The sequence below is a fragment of the Biomphalaria glabrata genome, chromosome 8, assembly GCF_947242115.1.
Source record: "Biomphalaria glabrata chromosome 8, xgBioGlab47.1, whole genome shotgun sequence".
In the NCBI taxonomy this organism is placed as follows: Eukaryota; Metazoa; Mollusca; class Gastropoda; family Planorbidae; genus Biomphalaria; species Biomphalaria glabrata.
The window spans coordinates 15,484,499-15,503,506 of NC_074718.1; the positions used below are offsets into that span (position 1 = coordinate 15,484,499).

The following is a 19,008-nucleotide window of genomic DNA, read 5'->3' on the forward strand; positions in this document are numbered from 1 at the left end:
AATCAAACAGACTTCCATTCAGACTCCCAGACAGACATTCAGACTCCCAGACAGACTCCCAGACAGACATTCAGACTCCCAGACAGACATTCAGACTCCCAGACAGACATTCAGACTCCCAGACAGACATTCAGACTCCCAGACAGACATTCAGACTCCCAGACAGACATTCAGACTCCCAGACAGACATTCAGACTCCCAGACAGACATTCAGACTCCCAGACAGACACTGGTCATAGCGTGAGTAGTAATAAAACAACTCGCGATTAACATTCATAACGTCACGTGACACGTGAACCGGCCATTTTAAGTCGGCGCGTGGTGTAACTCTTTGATTGATATGTTACACTTTGACTTTACAAAAAGTCTCATGGTCTGTTGTTCCACTTGGATGTCCCCTCCCCCTGCTCTGAACACACGTCCCTCCTAACACCCAGTAACTAGACAATGACGGATGGTGCTGTCTACGTCACTCGGAGAACACAATGTTCAGAAAAAAAAAAGGGGGGGGGAGTCAAGCAAGTGACGCGATGTATCTACCATCAAAATATGTATCTACCATCACAATATGTATTTACCATTACAATAGGTATCCACCATCACAATATGTATCTACCATCACAATATGTATCCATTCTTTCATGACAATAGGAATCTACAATAAAATTACGTCCGATTATATGTTTGCACGTGACGTTTTAAAATGAGTCACAGAAGGTGAAGGTCCATTTGAAATGTCTCTTATATTTGACCTACTGTCATATATACAATAATATACATACACGTTTTCGGCCTGGACTAGTGATGACCAACTGGCAAGTCATATATACGAGTCAGTAGTTTACCCCCCACCCCCCAGGCCAAAGAGTTTTACTGGCCTGGAGACTGGTTTGATTGCTGTACAAAGACAAGAAAGTGAGATCAAATTGTTTGATCTAAAAAATCAAATTGTGACCACATGATCACAAACACATGTTGAGACATTACTGTGAACAATCAGCCGATGAACCTTCTATCCACACTACATCACATTACGATGTCCCACACATAGATAGTGTTCTCTTTGGTCCCCTCCAAAGTGTCTAATCAATTCTATTCTCCAAGACATTAGTCAACATGAGAATAGTTCTATCTTATGTATTTAAACAAATCGTTTTCAAGTTTCCTTTAAACTGGTTGACATTATTTTGCTACTTTATGAAGTGGCTACATTTAGCTCATTTCTCGCAACCATCGCCACAATCACTTGCCTATATTACCGAATTGTAGTCGATACCTGTTGAAATTCTTGACCGCCATGCGCCCAGAGTGAAGGGACCGCGACGGCAGGCACAGCGCCGTTGAATGAAGACAATCAAATCCCAATGACTACGTCACATGGGGGAAACTCTAATAGTTTTGTGTTAAGACGTGCAACATTTCCACTCACCATTAGCACAGGAAGTAGGATAATGCGCTTGCGCATGCGCCATTTTCCCCCTCAGTGAACCGACTTCCTCTTGTCAAAAGTAATGCGTAGTATTATGTCTGCTCGCGCATTGAAGGATATGGGAAGAAAGAAAAAAAAATGAGAGGGGGGGGGGGGGGAGAGGAATGAATTTCTGATAATTGCGCAGTCTTTACCTAGACAAAACAAAACCACATTCGAAGAGGTCGCAGTGCCAACAAAAAAACAATAATGGGCCTATATCTATATCTGTTTCAGTTGAAAGTTGAACAAATAAATAAAATATATTATTTCAATCCAATACATCTCCTCAGCTTGTAGAGCTACCGGTATATCTGAGCAGTCCTTTCACAATAAGACCTATATCCGGTACAGAGGTCCAAGTGCCTTAAAGCTACTAGACACATAACTCTGCCTACAATCTGAGATGATTACAAGCTGTGCATAAATCAATGCGAGGCAATAAAACACTGGTGTCTAGGTATAAAATGTCCCAAGTGTCAAGAGCCATTACTTCTGAAACGCACTAATGGCTTATTATTTCATCTCCAGTCGTCAAGACAGCCCAGTTGACAAGCCAAGAGTCGCCCAAGCCTAATAGCTCGAGACTCGGCCCAGGAAGACGAGACGGCTGACATCTGACACCGGGCTTAAGATGGACACATAATGTTATGGTCAGAAGTCAGACAATAGTCAGTCACTTTCACCGCACAGAACACAACTGCAGTTGAACGGAATACAACTGACTTTACCCCAGCTGTACAGAATACAACTGACTTTACCCCAGCTGTACAGAATATAACTAACTTCATCGCAATTCTACGGAACACAACGGCTGTACGGAACACAATTGACTTCACAGCTGTATAGAGCACGGCTGACTTCACCGCAGCTGTACGGAACACAAATGACTTTACCCCAGCTGTATAGAATATAACTAATATCACCGCGATTCTACGGAACACAGCTGACTTCGCCACGGCTGTACAGAATACACACACACACACAGACACACACTCCATAACAAACGTGCTACTTTAGCCAGTACTCTCTAAATGTGTCGGCTGTTACCGACTAATCATTGGCGTATTCATTCAAGAGTGTATTTGCTCTTTGTTATTTCCCATGGTCTGCTTGACTGCTCTGTATGTGTAGGGCAGTTAGAGCTGGTGTTGCCCGGTATGTTAAGTGTGCTCAGTTTTAACAACACCAACAAACCTACATCATCAGTATGGTGACGCCCACCTCAGGAAAATGTCACAACTTTAAAAACTATTCCACCTGAAGGAAAAGAGAAACGAAACAGACAAAACTCTGTTCAATCCGGTGACAAATGAGTGCAGCTCGCATGGCTTACCTTGACCAGTGAAATGTTGACAAGGTAATAGGTCGAGCACGACATACCAGCGCGTCTACAATTACCATGACGGAAAGAGCAAGTTTCTCGATAAATCTCCAAGCAAGATGAGGACTCAGCAAGACTGGCCAAGGCCAGGGCTAATGTCCACACGTCCACAGGAGAAATGACTTTTGGTCAACATATTGGATTGTACTCTGACAGAAGTCTACATAAGTCTACAAAAGTCTGTTGCTAAGTCTGTTACTGATAAAGAACTCAAGAAAAGAAGATGTGTCAAGATAAAAAAAAAATTCACTATAGGTCATAGGTCTTGTGTTGTTGTTTGTTTGTTAATTCTGTGGAAATATTCAAAAGTACTCCTAGCTTTTAAAATGTAGACATTTTGTTGCTCTCGTTTTGATTGAAGTTGATTAACTTTCATATTTCTATTTGTACGTCGGATTTCGAATGCTTCCGTACTACTACACCATGCTGTGGGCGTAATCTATCTTAACTAATAAATCTTCAAATAACTTCCTTGTGAACAAGACTAAATAGAACTTGTATTATAATGTAGACAAAATCAAGTTGATATGAGATTAAATAAATGTACTAGACTTCAGTAATAATATTTTTTTAAACAAAATCTAACTCACTACAATAGCACAAACTTTCAGTCTCACGTTCTGGAGTCGTCTGTCCTAACTAAGACCAAACGATGACAATGCCATTTAAGTTGCATCACTCACAACCAATAGCTAACCTCTTCCCACAGTCCCCATTGAAACACACACACACTCCATAACACACTGTTTGGTCAGGGTCGTAAATGAAACTGAGGTGAAAGCTGGTGACTCTTTGAGTGAGGGGTCTTGAGGCGTCTCATCTACGATCAAATTAAATAGAGCGTTCTGAAGTGTCTAGTAAGAATAGGAAACGACTTGCTCTTGGAGAAACAGATACAAATGCATTTGAATAAACTAAGGTTCCACGACAATTCGTACACTGACATTTCGTTCACCGACAAATCGTTCACGACTTTTCGTTCACCCGACAATTCGTTCACCAGACATATCGCTCACCGACAACTTGTTCACCGACAACTTGTTCACCGACAGCTTGTTCACCGACAATTGGTCCACGACAAATCGTTCACTGACAATTCGTTCACCGGCAAATTGTTCACAGACAAATCGTTCACTGGATAGTAACATATTGTTGATATATATTCTAGTAGCGTGTTTAATTTGTTTACATTAAAACTTTTGTAGCTATTATTTTAAACAAAATTATTGCTAGAGATCGGGCCTAATCTGAGTTTCTTGGTTAATTCTTTTTTTTTTTTTTGTTTTTTGTTTGTTTGTTGGTTAGTTCTTTGTTAATGAGGACAGTATGTGATAAAACTTATACTTCAAAAATGCGATCTGACAACAAGCTAGCTGACAAATTTGAATGGGCCGTCACTTCACTCTAGGCAACAGTTTTACTTTCATCCTGTCGGCCTTCTTTGTCATGCATGTCCGTGTATACAGTTTTGTTAGCCCCCACCCACACATTGGCTTATCTTCTTAAAGGGTAACTCCGATGGTTTTGACAATTTTTGATATAATATGTGTTTTGATTTATAGATAATGAATATATTATTCTTTTTTTTTTATTTGCAAGAATAACTTAGTAATTGATGTTTTTGTGACATAATTTTTCTGCGCATCCAAAACAGTCAGATTTTCACTGAATTTCTGTGTGACGTCACGACGGTGCACTCAAATCCTATTGATACTCATTGATAGGGAGGCGAAAAAGAAATTATCTTTGATAAAAAAAAAATTTCGTTATTACATCATTAAAATACTTTAAAAGAAATTTCTAATGGTGTATAAATTATGACTGTATGTTTGACAGTAATAAAATTATGATTTTTTTGTGCTGTTTCGACCTAACATTGGTTGACATGGAAAAAGTGATGAGAGAGCTTGACGCTGGCTCAGCCGGCGAGACACACCCCCAAGGTCAAAAGTTAAAAAGTTGGAATTGAGTTTCGTAGACGATAGATCTACTTATTAAATAAGAAATTTAATAGTAGATCTAGTATTCGTAGTAAATTTCTAGCTCACAAATCTGATTTCATTTATATTTATGAACTTCAGTTGTTTAAAATGTCTCAGTAGTATCATTAATTGAATTCTTTGGCCTGGAAATCCAATGTATTGTTGGTACTGCACCTGGTATTAACTTCAATTTTTTTTTTAAATGCCATTTCCACAGCAATGAAGTTGCTGAAACAGCTTCTCTCAAAATGGTTTGAGCACAAACAGGAATTAGCTAATGCCTTTGTAAAATATTTGCTCTTCAGGCGAATAAATTTTCCCTTTAAAACTTCATCTCTTGGAAACAAATGAAAAGAGACACTAATTTCTGTATCAGCATACTTGCTGATTTTATCTTTGTGATTGGAACTACTGCAACAAGCTGAAGAACAATATTTAATTTTCTTCAAGTAGAAATAGAGGTTTATAAACAATGACCGATTATAAATCAACGTGGAGACTAGATCTAGCTGTGAAGCGTAACAATAAAGATTATTATTATTATTATTATTATCCGATAGGTCTAGATCTAGACTAGAGAGTTTATCGGTTATATAGGTCTAGATCTATATTTAGCCAGCACCTTCGTGACGTCACGTTTTTAAAAACTAAAAACATCTCGCAGAACCCCGTTTTTTGGGGGGCGTGGAGAATTTTCTGTCTAATTTATTAAATATAAAATTTTCCGAGCATTTAAATAAAAAATGATATAATGTTTACTATTACAACTTTTTACGCAGAATTTAAATATGTCAATAACTAAAATTTGAAAAACTATCGGAGTTTCCCTTTAATAGCGGCCCAGATGTTTCATTGACAGACCTGTTCCATCATGCCGTTATGGTCAACACTCTTTAAGGGCCTTCCCCTACCTCTACCTCCCCTCTCCTTAATTCAGCTCTGGATACTCTAGTTAACACCTAGTGAAGTGGTAGACAGAATGGCGGCTCTAGAAGTCATACAACTTGGTCGGACAGGGAACCATGACTTATACAAGGAGAAATGGTTCATTAACAAGTCATAGTTTTTTTGACATTCATCTACGCCTTTGCAAAACATTGGTGAAAGTTGTTTTTTTCTCTGTTATCTTATTGTTTATTTATATTTATTTATTTGTTAATTTTTTTTCACTAAACTTAACATACTATTGGACATTTTCACTAGTAAGTAAACAATAAATAAAGAATCAACAAACAAAAAATAACCCCAACAAACAAACAAAAAAACACAACAAATTAACAAGGAAACTTGGATTAAATTTTTTGTTTTTGGAAATAATGGCTATAATGTCGTGGAACCGTATCCCATTAAGAAGTGAATCTGATACGAACAGCTTAGTACACCATTACTAGGCACCGAAAGGCCTGGTCATAACATTGGCCTAGGTCTAATAGTAATTGTAAGATTAAACGTGTACAGTCACATGAATTCTAGTTTTGATTCTATATCAAGATTCTAGATCTAGTTCTAGATCTAGACTAGTTCTAGATCTAGTCATACTAGATCTAGTTCTAGATCTAGAACGGTTCCACTACCATTCATTCACTGACATTTCTTTCGCCGACAAATCTTTTAAACAAATTAAACATGCAACGAGAATATATATCATGGGCGTAGCCAGGATTTTTTTTCGGGGGGGGGGGGGGGGGGGGGGGGAAACCCCCCCCCGGCGCACCCCCCCCCACCCCGAAAAAAAATATATTATTTATATATTTGTATGGATAAATGTGTGTGTGTGTACATAATTAATCTCTATTACATTCTGACCCTCCATTCTTTTGGAAGACGTTTATTGTGCCCTAGAATAGGTTCTTCCTGGAGCTAGTGAAAAATTTGTAGACTCCACGCCCTTGCTAGCAAGGGGTCTGGGGGAGCGCTGAGAGCTCCCCCAGCGCGGGGCAAAGCCCCGCCGCCAAGCACTATTTCTGATATTGAAAGCCAACTAAATGCATATTCTGAGTTACCTACAGTGCATTATTTTGCTATTTAAAAGTTTTATTTCAAAAACGTAATGTGCTATTCTTACTGACTTAGACCCTCTCGCGCCGTTCGGCGCATCTGCTGGCAAGCTGTTTCCACAAAATTCTGTCACTGGCGATGTCTGAAACCTCTTCCCACCTGCTCTGAGTACCTCCATGAAAGTGTGGCGCCAAGTTGTACTAGGATGTCATCGCAACTCTTATTATGCGTAATTCATTTTGTCGGAGAACATGTCCCGCAAACCTCATGCGACGCTCTGTCACAACCTTACTAAGGGATCGACTCCCATTTCGGCATAGGATTTCCTTGATTTAGACCCGATCTCTATAACTGACTCCTAAAATCTGTCTTAGCCATCTTTGTTGAGCCACATTTAGTTCTTTTCAATGTCATTGCACCCAGCCACTGGTAGACATGTGCAACTTCTCTTAACTACGATCTTGGAATTAGGTGACTATTTTACTTTAGATGTTATATCGAAAAGGGAAGTTTTATCGTCAAAATCATCTGTTGGGGGGGGGGGGGGGTTAAAACCTCAAAACTATCTTGAGGGGTTTTAAATTTATAAAAAAATCCATCTGGGGGAGAGGGGTTGAAACTTAAAACCCCCCATTGGCTTGGCTACGCTCAAAGAATTTGCTTTTTTATATATATTGAAGAGGTATATTTTAGCATCAAACCCCTCTGAAGGGAAATTAACTCAAAACACCCAATAGGCTTGGCTACGCTCATAGCATTTTGATTGCGAAATATGTTTTTTTTTTAATTTTGAAGATTTATTTTTTAGCTTAAAACTCCACTGGCTTGGGGTTTAAACTAAAAAAAAAAACTTTGGTTATGCTCATATCATTTTGAGTGCGTAATTTGCTTTTTTTTTTTTTTATATTGAAGAGGTATTTTTAGCTTCAAACCCAGCTGAAGAGGGGTTTAAACTCAAAACCCCCTTTGGCTAAGCTCATACAATTTAGAATGTGTAATTTGCTTTTTTATATTGAAGAGGGGTTTATCGTAAATTTTGGAGAGGGGTTTAAAATCAAAATCTTCCTTAGATGTGCTCTTGATATTTGTGAATTGTCGTTTGCATTTTTTTTTTGTTTTATAGAGAGAGGGTTTTAAACTCAAAACCCCTTGGTAGTGGGTTTCATCTCAAAACCCCACAGTAGGGGTTTTAAACTCAAAACCACTGGTAGGGGATTTTAAACTCAAAGCCCCCTGGTATGTGGTTTCAAACTCAAAACCCCTTGGTAGGGGGTTTTACACTCAAAACCCCTTGGTAGGGGGTTTTACACTCAAAACCGCTGGTAGGGGGTTTTAAACTCAAAACCCCTGGTATGGGGTTTCAAACTCAAAACCCCTTGGTAGGGGGTTTCAAACTCAAAACCCCTTGGTAGGGGGTTTCAAACTCAAAACCCTTTGGTAAGGGGTTTCAAACTCAAAACCCCTGGTATGGGATTTCAAACTCAAAACCCCTTGGTAGGGGGTTTCAAACTCAAAACCCCTGGTAGGGGGTTTCAAACTCAAAACCCCTGGTATGGGATTTCAAACTCAAAACCCCTTGGTATGGGATTTCAAACTCAAAACCCCTTGGTAGGGGGTTTCAAACTCAAAACCCTTTGGTAAGGGGTTTCAAACTCAAAACCCCTGGTATGGGATTTCAAACTCAAACCCCCTTGGTAGGGGGTTTCAAACTCAAAACCCCTGGTAGGGGGTTTCAAACTCAAAACCCCTTGGTATGGGATTTCAAACTCAAAACCCCTTGGTAGGGGGTTTCAAACTCAAAACCCCTGGTAGGGGGTTTCAAACTCAAAACACCTTGGTAGGGGGTTTTAAACTCAAAACCCTTTGGTAGGGGGTTTTAAACTCAAAACACCCTGGTAGGGGGTTTCAAACTCAAAACACCTTGGTAGGGGGTTTCAAACTCAAAACCCCTGGTAGGGGGTTTTAAACTCAAAACCCTGGTAGGGGGTTTCAAACTCAAAACCCTTTGGTAGGGGGTTTCAAACTCAAAAACCCTGGTAGGGGGTTTTAAAATCAAAACCCCTGGTAGGGGGTTTCAAACTCAAAACCCCTGGTAGGGGGTTTCAAACTCAAAAACCCTGGTAGGGGGTTTCAAACTCAAAACCCTTTGGTAGGGGGTTTCAAACTCAAAAACCCTGGTAGAGGGTTTCAAACTCAAAACCCCTGGTAGGGGGTTTCAAACTCAAAAACCCTGGTAGGGGGTTTTAAACTCAAAACCCTGGTATGGGGTTTCAGTCCAATGAGTTCGTTCTTAGGACATTTCAAAGTGATTTAGCTTCCATGTTCTTGTTACATTCTCTGACATTCATTCAACACCTCGAAATAACCTAAATCTAGTTGACTGACATTTTATTACAAATGTCATTAAAACCGCAATACTGATAAATAAACAGGAGTCTATAATCTTATTAAAAGTACAGTGTCATGATCTGCTTTGATATTCATGGAGCAAGCTGACGCGTCTGGCAGATTAACAAAAAGGTGTCGGGACAGTTTTAAGAAATGACACATGCTTCAAGCCTGGAGTTTATTGCAGAATCATTATAACAAGACAGTCACGTGATCTCTAGGCACGCAAAATTACAATTAGAAATGTCCAGACATAATACTATGTTAATAAGGAAGATTGAACATGCACACAAATTTGCTTAGAGTTATTATGTATCCTTCAGAGATGCCGAACATGGGTATTTTCCACTACATTTTTTGGTATCCTCTTGATATTATTTGCTCTCTCTCTCTCACTCTTTCAAAGCTCACACTCGTTGTATTTGATTGTAAAGCACTAGATCTCAGTTCTTATGTTCTGGTCAGTGTTGTTGCTGTAAAGTTGTAGGAAGATCACTGTTCAAAGTAGGGACGAGTGACGAAAGCAGATCCAATAGAACCTATAAGATCTCAGGTTAATACCAATGGTCAGATAGAGATCTTATCTATTACATGCATATTCTGAACTACCTTTCCCCCCCTCCCCCCCCCCCCTCTATTTGTTGAGATATTTCCTGCACCTCAAACTACACACTCTAAAATAGTCACGTGGTTTTAGTCTGCCTCTGTTACCAACCACTAGGAAAAGTTTGAAAGGCAAGAAGCAGGTCGACCACTGAAAGCTCCGTGACGCCCTGGGGCAGTAATCAGTAGCGCCGCCAATGTTTCCACTCGAGTGAGTCGAACAGAGCGGCTAGCATCTCGGCGCACTGGAATAAAAGCGTGTCTCGGAGGCGGCGCCGCGCGTCTGAATAGAGTGTAAGGAGGGGCGGTTGCGTTGACACACACACAACAAACAAAATCACGTCTCGAGAGCCGACAGTCTCGCTCACAGCGGCAACTACTTGGGCAAAATAGTACTGGAGAGGGAGAGTGAGAAGAGAGAGAAGAGAGAGAGAGAACGCAGGGAGAAAAGAAAGATGTAGAGACAGAAACTGACAAGTAAAACAGATAAATAGATAGACAGACAAGTAAAATAGTCAGACGGACATACATACAGACAAGTAACATATATAGATGGATGGATAGCTAGCTAGCTAGACAGACAGACTAGACAGACAGACAGATAGATAGATAGATAGATAGATAGATAGATAGATAGATAGATAGATAGATAGATAGATAGATAGATAGATAGATAGATAGATCCAGGATGAATGCACACACAACATAATTAGCCAAGTGCTACAGATCTGGTCTGCCAGTGTATCCCATCAGCCCCCAAAGTTGCAGTGCGGCTCCACTTTAATCTCCACTAATTATTTCCCTAAGAGACAAGTCGTAACGTCTGCTAGAACTGGCGGATATTAGCAGCAACTCTGAGCCGAACGTTTTCCAAAGCTTCTAATACAGTCTGGCGCCGGGCTGAACTAGACTCAGGCTGAACTAGACTCGGGCTCATTGTCTCCAGCTCTAATTGTGTATAACCGCTAGGTCTATATCAAAGGATCTCAAACTTGGAAATGAAGATCACACAGCTAATATTCCTGAAAGAATCTCTCCATCTTTTTTCCTGACTCGGATTGAGAACTCCACATCAAGTCTGGCCGTCTTTTCTTAAACCACTTTTTAAAAAAAAGTTGGATCTTCACGGACTCTGTTTCCTTCGCGGCTTATCAAAAGACAGTCTAGAGATAGACCATGTGGTTATTGACCATAATCTGTACGTAGACACTGATATTGGTAAAGTAACATTTTGATTTCGTTGGTGACTAAAAAAAAGGGGGAAACCAATAAGACAGACATCGGAGACCAGATAGACCCACGGAAAGATAAAAGTTAATTATATGTCACGTGGGACCGCTGCTACAAGCCAGGACAGGTTCTAGAGACTGGAGCTGATGCGGAAAATTCCGACGAATTTGATAATCCTCCCCACAGGCATCCAAGGCGGAGTGATGGGGCGGGGGCACATTGAAATGTTTTTATTTCTTAAATGCTCGTGAAATGTCATTGTCTGTTGGAGGATGTCATTTTGACCACGTGTGTGTGTGTATGTACTGACAAGTCTCTCTCTCTCTCTCTCTCTGTGTATATGCATTGGGGTGTGTATAGAGGGACTAGGAGGGCTGGAGATAGCGCTAAGGACAGGCAATTATGAAACGGTTCAAGTCGTCACCAGGGCGTGACTGATGTGACATATGACTCGACTAAAAGAGGAATTGATACTTTAAAAAAAAAAGTGAATACATTCGGAAGGCAAAAGCCATGTCGCAATATGTCTGATCTGTCTGTCATGCAGCAGACGCATTATGATGGAGGCAATCACAAAGTATGGAAGGGACTTGAATGGGCCACTTCAGTCAGTGGGGAAGACTGCACCCAAACACGAGTAGTAATCATAAACCTAAATAGGTTAGAACTGGAGGCAGTGTGGAGTCAACGTTGCTGGTCTGTTTGCCTCATTTGAAATAAACAAAAATTATAATAATAGTCTACTTTGGTATATGCAAAACATGATGCACCAAAATATGCAAAATATGATACACCGATTTTTAGTTTAACACTGCATATAATCAATACACACACGCGTTTTCAATGTAGCCCATATTGAATCTGAATACACACGTTAAGTTATTTAGAAAGTTTTGTGGCAGTGAATAAGGACTAAGACGTAGAAGGACAAGATACTCATTTATTTCTGTCGAGTCAATAAGTCAGCTCACAAGATACAAATACAGGAATGTTTGAATGGATACATCAGTTAACTACAAACACATGTGTGCATGTTTGAACGAAGAAGTCACATGACTACACACGACGTCTCTAACAAGAACCTTAGTTATTTTTCTTATTTCAGCCCAATGGCGAGATGGAGTGACGATAATGGACGTACTCCGCCCAGCGGGGATGGGGGGGGGGGGGTGGAGATAGCCCGTTAAATAATGGTCGGCCTCAAATGACCACGCGAGCTCGTGCAGCGGGCCACTACCACTTCATTAGCTCCCCATCGGTCCCTCTGGTAATAGGTACGTGTCCATTCGATTTGTTCCGGTGCCCTGAACGAGGAGATGCCCCGAACGAAGAGATGCCCTGTCTTGTCTTAGACAAAGGAGAACAACAAGAGAAAAAAAGGCGGGGGTGGGAGTCTTATTGTGTGAATGGAGAAGACTTTGTTCGAATGCTTCCTGGCGGTAAATCCTTAGGTCTGCCTGGTATCACTGGGGACATTATCTAGCCGTCGATGACCACACCCGATACACTGGTCAGTGGAGGTCAAGGGGTTTGAAAGTTTAGGGTCTGATCGCATGAAAAGAGACTATCTGGGCTGGGTGGTCTCTAATGGCATAAACTACAGCAAGGAGCGGACAGTGGACCCACTTTCTAAAACCAACGAAACACTTATGCATAGAATAAAATGTATGGAAACATGTATGGATTATAAAAAAAAAAGGTCGGGAGAGAGTTTGTGTTATCACACTAACTCTGAGGCGGCCTCCACCAGATCCGTCCACAGAAAGGAATATTCAAGTCATGGATTTGTTTTTATTTGTGTCTAAAGTGTTAAAAGTTCTAAGAATCATTTGGCGGCTTTGTTTTTTTTTACTTGAAAGCAAACTGAACAACATATAAGAAGAGCGAGTTCAAGGAATTATTTGCGGCTTGTTTGTCATTTAAAAACAAACCCAACAACCTGTTAGTAATAAATATTTATAAATACTTTTTTTTCCAAAAAAAAAAAGAACTTATCTTTTCAACAGCTTTTCAATTTTAATGTGACAGATCAACAGTCACATGACACAAAACTAATAGCGGCTTTTCAACTTACGGGGCTTCTAAAAAGAAATAAAGATTATTTGACACTTAAAGGGGACTAACATAGCTCACCGTGAACTCGGAGGCACGCCACTGACGGACGGGCGGACAGACAGACATACCACACAAAACTAATAGCGTCTTTCCCCCCATTCGATAGCCGCTATTTTTATGTTCTTGTTTGTAATGCGATATGACGGAATGACAACTTCCAAGGTTATCTTGTCACAAGAAACACTGACGTCTGCTGGGGCAACCAAAAGATCTGCTCACCACCTCCCACGTGACCGCGAACAAGTGACGCTATCTGGTCCCCTTTCTTCTGCATCTACAGGACGAACTAGTTGTTTGTTTTTTCTCGCTAGAAGTGGCACCACAGTGGAATGTCTTTCAACCATCTTCTACTTCCAGATACCACACCACGTCATTCTCCTGTTCACTGGGCCGACAACAAAACTTTCTTTGCAGCCGGCGATCTTTCAATTCGCACGATCGGTTATGAAGCTTAGATCGTAATAAAAATCATCATCTTATTAAGAGATCTATACAAGAAACTGCTCAAAGTGATCCAAATTTGGGTTGGAACTGGATGCCTCGGAATAGATTTACACAGGATACTAGTGTTTGAGTTCAACAGGACATAGAAGTGCAGCCACTTTTCTTAAGTACCAAGCCAAAGAATTCATACATTTAATTACTATATAAACATTAGCTGCTTTTGGGCCTTATGTTTTGTTATCTATCTATCTATCTATCTATCTATCTATCTATCTATCTATCTATCTATCTAAAGTAAAGGAAATAACTCTTTTATTTCTGCAAGTCGGACTAGAGTTACCCTACGAAAAAAAAGAGAGGGGGGGGGGAGAACAAGTAGTATTCACCCGTCACAAAATAGCAGGGCCGGAATTAACCGCTGTGACCCCACGTAGTTTTAGTGGCGTCACTAAATAGCAGGGCCAACTCAAGCGTTGTGGGGCCCTGTGCAAAACGGATTTCGCGGGGCCAAGTTTGGGTAGAGATGCGGATAATAAGTGAAATTTAAGAGTTTGTAATAGAAAATAAATTCGTCTTTGCATTTTATTCTTTCTTTACTACGTACAGAATTTACTTTACGAGCCTTGCGTGTAGCGAAATCATTCAGTATATCATTAAAATGTTATTTCCTATATAGATCATGCTCAATAGCAAGAATAACCAAATGTTTCAATCTATCTACAAGAATTGTTGACCTCAAGAAATTCTTCATTAGTTTGAGGCGCGAGAAGCTTCTTTCACCAGATTCCACAATTACGGGAATTACATAATGCGCGTAGGATTGGCGTTTTCCATTTTGAATGACAATTTTTTGTCTATATATTTCATGAATTTTTTTTTTTTTTTGTTTTCAAAAGATTTTAATAATTTCCGAAGATTTCCAGGACTTTTTTGTATATTTTGCAATTTCAGGAGATTTCAAGTAGCTCCTGGTAAATCAGGAGGCTGCGGAAATTCAGTTATAAGTTATAAAATGGTATAATTTAATAATTTACACCTAGAATTAGCGCGGGTCCTTTGAAAGTACGGGGCCCACTGCGGTCGCATTGGCCTAAGGCCGGCTGTGCAAACTAACAGCGTATGCTACGCCATGGGTCGACTAGTATAAATAAATTTGCTTCAAGATGTTGGTCTTTGCGCTTTAGATTGGAAAGGGGGGGGGTCTGGTCTGTGATTTCTTAGAAAAAGTAAATAGGATTTCACTAGAATTACGTTCAAACAGCCGTCATAAATAACGCACTGGATATTTAGGTATCAAGCAGAAGCTACACTAGAATGTGCAGGCCGACACGTCCATCTATTGACGTTCATGTGTCCGCTGCAGATGTTTTAAGTTGAATACATGTGTCCACCATACGACACATATTCGTAGATCAAATCTCGAGTCTACGTTTGCCACTTTAAGAACTGTCCAGGTGCAAAGAACGTCCTATGCATAAGGTCAGAGAAGTGTGACCACGAGTTACCTGACCGAAGATGAGATCCACCAGGCCTAATGATAAATGACTTCATCCATCAAGTTGGAATCCCAGTTTTCTTAATTTATTCAGACAATCACGACCAGGGACATCACTGGTCATAAATTCTAGTCCAACACTGGGACGTGCTCGGCAGGAAAACAAAGGGAGTGAATACACTAGTTTGGTTGGAACAAAGGTAAGAACAGTGCGCCTAAAAGTTTCGTTCTTTTTTCTATTGGTGTGTTAAGACATATGTCTGGTGTCCAGGTGGTTATTATGTAATATATTGTGTCACTGAGACGATAGTACAATGCTTTGGTCGACAAATGGTAGACCTAATTAGGATATTGTTAACAACTGCCCATGCTTGACGTTCATAACGGTCCTTTATGGAGGATCTTGCACAAATGAAAGTTGTATAGTCAGAAATACTTAGCTATGTTACGATTGTGATAGAGTCAAACCTATTGGCTCACATAAGTCTAGATTTCGTTACTTGTTAAAATTGACTAAAGAACACACTGCGTGAACTTAGGTCTGATTGGCGAGACTTGTCTCCACTGCGTGGCTGTCTTCAACCTAGTCTCCTATCAACTCTAGCAATACTTCTTGAAGCCAAGAGACTCTGTAAGTGTTGACATGTTCAGTCCACCGTGAGTCTACATAACCAAACTAGACATTTTCAGTCCACCGTGAGTCTACATAACCAAACTAGACATTTTCAGTCCACCGTGAGTCTACATAACCAAACTAGACATTTTCAGTCCACCGTGAGTCTACATAACCAAACTAGACATTTTCAGTCCACCGTGAGTCTACATAACCAAACTAGACATTTTCAGTCCACCGTGAGTCTACATAACCAAACTAGACATTTTCAGTCCACCGTGAGTCTACATAACCAAACTAGACATGTTCAGTCCACCGTGAGTCTACATAACCAAACTAGACTTTTTCAGTCCATCGTGAGTCTACATAACCAAACTAGACTTTTTCAGTCCATCGTGAGTCTACATAACCAAACTAGACATTTTCAGTCCATCGTGAGTCTACATAACCAAACTAGACATTTTCAGTCCATCGTGAGTCTACATAACCAAACTAGACATTTTCAGTCCATCGTGAGTCTACATAACCAAACTAGACATTTTTAGTCCACCGTGAGTCTACATAACCAAACTAGACTTTTTCAGTCCACCGTGAGTCTACATAATCAAACTAGACTTTTTCAGTCCACCGTGAGTCTACATAACCAAACTACACATTTTCAGTCCATCGTGAGTCTACATAACCAAACTAGACATTTTCAGTCCATCGTGAGTCTACATAACCAAACTAGACTTTTTCAGTCCATCGTGAGTCTACATAACCAAACTAGACATTTTCAGTCCATCGTGAGTCTACATAACCAAACTAGACATTTTCAGTCCACCGTGAGTCTACATAACCAAACTAGACATTTTCAGTCCACCGTGAGTCTACATAACCAAACTAGACATGTTCAGTCCACCGTGAGTCTACATAACCAAACTAGACATTTTCAGTCCACCGTGAGTCTACATAACCAAACTAGACATTTTCAGTCCACCGTGAGTCTACATAACCAAACTAGACATTTTCAGTCCATCGTGAGTCTACATAACCAAACTAGACATTTTCAGTCCATCGTGAGTCTACATAACCAAACTAGACATTTTCAGTCCATCGTGAGTCTACATAACCAAACTAGACATGTTCAGTCCATCGTGAGTCTACATAACCAAACTAGACATTTTCAGTCCATCGTGAGTCTACATAACCAAACTAGACATGTTCAGTCCACCGTGAGTCTACATAACCAAAATAGACATTTTCAGTCCACCGTGAGTCTACATAACCAAAATAGACATTTTCAGTCCACAGAGAACTAAAACTTTCTGGTCATCTTTCAAGTGCTACTAAAAATGAGAACGATTAATAGCACTAGACGGACTTTTAGTTTCCACCCAAACAATTTCTATTCACTATTCTAGACGCTGCTCTACTAATATTTAGCCGGCAATGAAGGGCCCATCAAATGTGCACTACAGACGACAAGAAACAACAAAATAAACGAGGCGAGGAGCGGGAAGCGAGTTAGATTGAGTCATCTTTCTTCAATATTACAAAATACTGCAAGGTGCATTCGCTGTTTCTACAAGTAGAAATACATTCAGCCGTCAACCAAAACATTGTTACAAAAAAAACAACAAAAGCGATCTTTGAAGCAAGTAAACTCAATACAACCGAAACAATTTAAAGAAAAAAAAAACGTTTCTTTCATGTTAGCACCCTTCCAACAAGGGGAGGCGATCCGGCAATGAGATAGCCTGCGCGTAACGAGGAGTGTGTGAGTGCAGTCTGGTACTGAAGACCATAATGTTGTCCTCGCTCACGTTCCAGCGCCGCTGAGAGATATGATGGTTTGAGGGGGAGGGGGGAAAAAGCCTCTTGATCCACAACTCACTTGCCTAGGAGTTGATGGAGCACCTGCGGGCCCCCTTCGTCTTTATTGTGTGTTGAACATTGAGAAGATTCACAATTTCAGTGGAATACAGGAACGTTTAATACGAACTCAATGCCCTCTCAGAAGTGTCCAGAATGTCTGCAGAGTTCTGGTTCCTTCCAGCGACATAGAACAAAATACGAAACAAATAGAACGCATTTCTAAATCAAACTTTCAAATCTAGGACAGTAATGAAGATCTGCTTACATAAGTTCAGCTATTAATATAGGATCGAACTGACCTATCAATGTATGATCTAGCATTCTAGCTGACCTATCAATGTATGATCTAGCATTCTAGCTGACCTATCAATGTATGATCTAGCATTCTAGCTGACCTATCAATGTATGATCTAGCATTCTAGCTGACCTATCAATGTATGATCTAGCATTCTAGCTGACCTATCAATGTATGATCTAGCATTCTAGCTGACCTATCAATGTATGATCTAGCATTCTAGCTGACCTATCAATGTATGATCTAGCATTCTAGCTGACCTATCAATGTATGATCTAGCATTCTAGCTGACCTATCAATGTATGATCTAGCATTCTAGCTGACCTATCAATGTATGATCTAGCATTCTAGCTGACCTTTCAATGTATGATCTAGCATTCTAGCTGACCTATCAATGTATGATCTAGCATTCTAGCTGACCTATCAATGTATGATCTAGCATTCTAGCTGACCTGTCAATGTATGATCTAGCATTCTAGCTGACCTATCAATGTATGATCTAGCATTCTAGCTGACCTATCAATGTATGATCTAGCATTCTAGCTGACCTATCAATGTATGATCTAGCATTCTAGCTGACCTATCAATGTATGATCTAGCATTCTAGCTGACCTATCAATGTATGACATAGCATTCTAGCTGACCTATCAATGTATGATCTAGCATTCTAGCTGACCTTTCAATGTATGATCTAGCATTCTAGCTGACCTTTCAATGTATGATCTAGCATTCTAGCTGACCTATCAATGTATGACATAGCATTCTAGCTGACCTATCAATGTATGATCTAGCATTCTAGCTGACCTTTCAATGTATGATCTAGCATTCTAGCTGACCTATCAATGTATGATCTAGCATTCTAGCTGACCTATCAATGTATGATCTAGCATTCTAGCTGACCTTTCAATGTATGATCTAGCATTCTAGCTGACCTATCAATGTATGATCTAGCATTCTAGCTGACCTATCAATGTATGATCTAGCATTCTAGCTGACCTGTCAATGTATGATCTAGCATTCTAGCTGACCTATCAATGTATGATCTAGCATTCTAGCTGACCTATCAATGTATGATCTAGCATTCTAGCTGACCTATCAATGTATGATCTAGCATTCTAGCTGACCTATCAATGTAT

At 40.1% G+C, this 19,008-nt stretch overlaps 1 protein-coding gene across 12 annotated transcripts in view; it reads right to left on the minus strand.

The window, feature by feature from the left end:
• The window catches only part of LOC106052206 (neurobeachin-like), a 287,257-nt gene that overhangs the window by 105,146 nt on the left and 163,103 nt on the right, over positions 1-19,008 (minus strand). The window lies entirely within an intron of this gene.